Source organism: Ipomoea triloba, chromosome 13 (assembly GCF_003576645.1).
Source record: "Ipomoea triloba cultivar NCNSP0323 chromosome 13, ASM357664v1".
Classification (NCBI taxonomy): Eukaryota; Viridiplantae; Streptophyta; class Magnoliopsida; order Solanales; family Convolvulaceae; genus Ipomoea; species Ipomoea triloba.
This window is the reverse complement of record NC_044928.1, coordinates 16,693,743-16,699,620: the sequence shown is the minus strand read 5'-3', so window position 1 is coordinate 16,699,620 and position 5,878 is coordinate 16,693,743. Positions and strand designations below refer to the sequence as shown.

Here is a 5,878-nt window from a genome sequence, read left to right as displayed (position 1 = left end):
TAAAATAGAATGATACCTGTTTTTAATTAGGGAATAAAATTTTTAATTGAAGGCGTAGTCAAATCTCATAGTTGTGTTTCAAAAAGTTGTCAACCTAACGCTAACTATGCTTTTGATTTTCTTTCCTCGTGTGAAAATTATGAACCAAACACACCCTAAAATAATTATTCTTGTATCAAAAAAAAATAGATATGTAAAGGGCTTTGGATAAATTCGTTGTCTTTTTCTTTTTTTAATACAACTGACCCTATTACATTGTATTAGTACATATCGCCTCCACTGAGACTTGATCTCATGACTACATACCATATCAGCACAAGGTGCTTGGCAATAAATTCATTGTCTTCTACTTCAATTTATTCTAGTTCTTACTCCCATCTCCGTCACTAAGTAGATAGGGTTATTATCGTTGGTTGTTGTGAATAAGTCGATACACACATATATATATTTACGAAAACAAATATATAACGAATATTTCAAAATATATATATATACATACATACATACATACATATATATATATATATATATATATATATATCGATTTGCTACCTCGCGAGGGTGCTAGGAGCATTGTAGCGTCAGTTTCCTACATAAAAATTGATAACGAACTCCCCTTGCACGTGAGAGAGATTCTCTATACTATACAATTCAACATGCCTTAAAAAGACCCTTGTATATATAGTGGTGCAAATCCACTTTCCAAACCAATGTGGGATAAGTGTTTCCACAAAGCCTTTCGACCTTCATTTCCAAATCAAATGGATTTACTTTGAGAATCAATTTCTAATTCACCCATTATCTATTTTGAGCGTACAATATATCAATCTGTTCGTCTCACTATGAAGAACTCGAATCCACTTAAACCCGACCAAAATTGAAAGTGGACCCCACATATATTTGTACTACAAATTAGCCACTTTAATGCTACTTTTAAGCTAAAATTCCAACAATTGCCCACATGAATGAAAACTGATTTTTGGGACGTGGAAAAAATGACAAGAATGTGCTCAATGGTCGATCCCTACATAACATAGGTAGGTGTTACCCTTTGAGCCTTGTCATGTGAAGATACGTTTACTCTACTAGCTGTTTGGTAGAACTTGATGTCTTTGAACCGACTGCCATTTGTGTAGCCGATGACATATCCCACACAAGACCCTTCAAACCTTTGTTATGTTCTGATGGGTGTGCCCATTTTGGTCATGGGTCATCGTTTGTAGTTTTACGAGAGTTTCAAAAAAATTGAGCCCAATCAATTATCCTTTGAAGCGACCCCACTTCTTTCTCACATAGGTGATTCTTTTTCGAGTATCCCGCCACTAGTACAGATCTGGGCATCCGCTACCCTTGTAAAGGGCTTTCCGCTACCCTTCTACAAGGGTAGCGGATGCAAGGGTCGCTGAAAGCTATCGGCTTTCCGCTACCCTTGTGGAAGGGAAGCGGATGATTGCCTATCCGCTACCCTTCTATCTGTAGAAGGGTAGCGGATTTTTTTTTTTGTTTTTTTTATTCGATAAGCATCCGCTACCCTTCTATCTGTAGAAGGGTAGCAGATGCAATTATATTTTATTTTTTTAATTATTCATCCTCTACCCTTCTTTCCTAAGAAGGGTAGCGGATTATTTATTTTATTTTTAAAATTAATTTATTAAATTTAAAATTTCCAAAATTATTTTAAAAATCCTGAACAGAATTATATATACTCACAAATTAACCATCAACACAATGCTAATCATCAACATAATATTATCACACATACACTTTTAACACATGCAATGTAATAATCTCACAATATAATCCACCTAAATACTTTATAATAAGTTATAATAATTTATAAACAAAAGATAATACTTAATCTAAAAACAAGTTACATGCACTCTGAAGAGTATGTTGCCTATGACTTCAATTTCCCATATCCAATTTCTTCCTCTACACACTCTACCATCTGCCCCCTGCTAATGATTCATCACCATCCTCCATTTTTATCTATGAAAACAAATGAAGTTAAGAAAAAAAATTAAGTAATAACAGATTTTGCACACAAGTTTAGTGCATCTTAGAAACAGGAAAAAAGAAAATTAAGAATGAATGAGCCATAACTTCTAATATCAGAATTTGCCTTTTCAACATCTTCTACACACTCTTCAGGCCCCTGCCCTTGAATTTTAATCTATGCATCATCAAGTAATGCAAAATACACAAAACAATAAATTATTAATTAGTAACACATTTTGCAAAGAGGTTCGTTCACCACCTAATATTTTTATTAAAAAAGAATGAACAAGTCAGAGCTAATTCCTTCTAACCTCAAAATTTTTTTTTCTAAAATTCTTCTTTAGCTTCGCTTGAATATCCCTAACAGAAGCAACAATGGAAGGGCGGTGGCTAAATAGTACCTGGATATGCAAAAACGTAAATGTAGAACTCAATTAAAATATAAGGTCCAATAAAGCATTAAGTCAAATAAGCAGCTTGGAGTAGTTTTACTAGCTAAGATTTTTAAGTTCTTTGTACTGGATATAAATTTTTTTGGCATTATTGTATACATACTGACATACTATAAGTAAACCAACTGACTCATTTAAATTATATTCACATTAACATGTTCCTTTGTGGTATTCAAATAATAATTAAGTTTTCTGCAAAATTTGTTTATACATAAAGCACTTGCGGTAAGCTAAATTACAAATAGGGGAAACCTTGCTCACCAGTGTTCATATTTACCAACTTTACGCTTGATTTTCGGTTGATTCATGATCAAACAACCAGTGAATTCTTCTTAAAACCGCAACTCCTACACCATATTATTCACACTTTCTGTCAGGTTCCAGCTGATTATATAACAAATTACTAAAACCTAATAACAAGTTCAACAAAATAGAACATGTTTTGGTTCTGTTAATCATTAGAAAACTATGGTAGGATGAGCATTCCAGCTGGCAATCTTGAAAATCAAAGTAAATTCTTTCTAGAAGTCCTCCACATTCAACATGGGTTTCATCAATTGGAATTAAAAGAATTGATGCAACTTCCTGGGGATAGTCAAAACCTATAATAAACTACCTAATCTCTGTTGATTTGAAATTCACATTGCCCCTACCCAGGGCCGTTCCAATAAAATTTGGGGCCCTGTGCCATATTTTAATTTGAGCCCTTTTTTCGAGTAATTTTTATATATAAATAGTAATTGTTTAAAAAGTTGTATATATCAAAATATAAATATTGTATAAAAAATACATATAAAATTTTATTTAAAAAGTGACATGCGTCGTGCACAATTAGACGCAATTCTTCAAGAGCTCCTTTTTGTAATGAATTTTTCAAGAGCTCCTTTTTGAGATTGAGTTAGTTGCTCAATTCTTCTTTTCTTTTTATGCTTTTCAGACCCAGATGTATATTTTCTAGAAGACATAATTATAAAATCCTAAGGAAAAAAATTATTTAGAAACTCTATGAATAAATAATTAATCAAGAAACAAATTCTTAAAACAATAAACAAAAATTATGAAAATACGTAATTTTAATTACCTGTTAAGAGAATTGAAGAACTTGAAACTTGAAAGTTTATGTGATCAAGAAGAATTGAAGAACCAGTTGATTTGCGGTCTGCGATCTATGAAATTACCGAATTGTGAATTGGGAATTATCGAAGGGTTGAATTCTATTACAGTATGCCGTATTTAATATTTATAGGGTTGGCAATGTTTTTTGATTAGGAAATATATATATATGTTGGAATTGACAATGTCTTTGCAGCTTTATTAATTGAAATTTAGATTAGGAAATATATATACATATTGGAATCGGCAATATTCTGCTAATTGAGATTTATATTAGGAAATTTATATATGATTAGAAACTGGGGCCTCCAAAAATTGACAACATACAGCTTCATATATTTAGCCTAATTTTTTATAAACCATATATACATATAATTTTTTTTTTAAATATGGGGCCCCCAAAAATTGGGGGCCCTGTGCCGTCGCACATGTTAGACATGCTCAGATACGGCCCTGCCCCTACCCATTATTCAACTAAAAGCAGTTGAATAGCAATAACACATTTCACTTTTGTTTATTCCACTAGGGAGAATCAAGATGTCTCAGCCTTCTGATTAATTAATTGCCTCATGATATTTTAGATTGTTTCAAGTGGTTAAACCCTAAACCCTACTCCACACTCTTATAACTTAAACAAAAAAATACAACAAGACAAAAAAACAAAAAGTAATATAGCTTTCTTACTCACCTAATAATCCATGATCCACCTGTGATAAATGCCACAACAGATGTCAAATAGGGGAAACCTTGCTCTAACCATAGTATCTAAATTCAAGCACATTTCACCAAGACAAGAAGAGCTTGGAAAATCAAACTACATACACAACAAGGTATATTCCACAGGTGCATCAAACTAAAAACAAGATTTTGAAGTTTAAATTTTGTTTCAGCATATCTACCTACAAATTTTTATCAAAAAAGGGGTAGGAAAGATGGGGGATATCTCTGTATTGCAGCACCAGCTACTGGAAAACACCAAAATTTCACTCATTCAGTGATTGTTAAGATGGAATTCACTTGAATTTCGGTGCTTTTGAAGATCCCTTTTTGAAGGTCCATGCTGCCAATGCATTAAGACCACTGATTTTCAATACAATCAGTAATGGAATAATAAGTAATCACTATTTTATACACGTCCATTAAACTACACATACATGGAAAATAAATGCCAAGAAAGGGAGAGCAGTCTTGCATATAGCATACTAGTCCTAGAAGTTAACATCTGAACTCAACCAAATAGTAAGGAAATAACCCCAAAGATAATCCTTTATAAAAGGAAATAACCAATAAATAAACCTGCCTGCAACATCTCCTCTCAGAAAAAATGTATAAACCGCAGCCATTAATACTACAAGCTAACTTAAACAAACTCAATTACATTATTACATATTAGAGCTAACCACAAATATAAATGCTATACAAAATCTTATTTACTTTTCCTTTTTCTCATGTCACTCTTTTCGTCATCCAACTACCCACACAACTCCAAACACACCCACAATGTCGGTCCTATCATTTTATAGGCTCGGGGCAAATAAAAAAACAAGGGCCCTATACCCTATAATTGCTCAATTTATTTTCATTTTTTTCACATAAATGTTGTTTAGGTAAACTTGTATAAAATAATTATTATAAATTGATCTTAAAAAATAAAAGAACAAAAGTACCTGTTGAGTGCTTGCACTCAAAGATAAGAGATATTTATTCCACTTATTTCATAGATCCGGCTTTCAATTCCTTCATAATAAAAGATTAAAAAATTAAAAAATTAAAAAACAAAAATAAAATCAATCCTCAAATAATAAAACTAATAAATTTACAATTTCATTTTACTCAAGAATCCTAAATAGAATTAAAAAGACAAATAAAATTCTTAATTCTTAAGATTAACTGGTTAAGAATCCTAAATAGAATTAAAAGATAGATAAAATTCCTAATTATTAAGGTTAACTAGTTAAATAGATTTAAAAGACAATTAGAATACCTATTACTTTGATTAATGGAATTAAAGTACAATTCGGCAGTTTGCAAAGAATATCCAGAGAATTTAGATAATTACTAATTAGAGGCTATTTAGTCTATTTTGAACAATTGCAGTTTGCAGAGAATGAGAAAAGCCGAAGTCCAGAGAGTGAGACAAAACAGAATAATGAATTTTGAATACAGAAAAAATACCCTTGTTTAAAGAAGGGTAGCCTAAAGCCCAATTTCTTTGCTCTATTTTGTACTAGTGCGCATACTCACACATGTCAACCAACATTCGAATCATTAAAGTATCAACGTGCTAGCCTCGTGCGGGAGTCACTATTCTAACG

General features: G+C 31.9%; 1 long non-coding RNA gene across 1 annotated transcript; it reads right to left on the bottom strand.

Annotated features, from left to right (window-relative positions):
• Window positions 1-2,124: 2,124 nt before the first annotated feature.
• LOC116002797 lies at window positions 2,125-5,356 on the bottom strand. Its single transcript, XR_004094552.1, has 5 exons — window positions 5,231-5,356; window positions 4,252-4,270; window positions 2,712-2,797; window positions 2,310-2,399; window positions 2,125-2,173 (listed from the first exon to the last, which is right to left on the bottom strand). It is a non-coding gene; the product is annotated as an uncharacterized LOC116002797 (long non-coding RNA).
• Window positions 5,357-5,878: the final 522 nt, after the last annotated feature.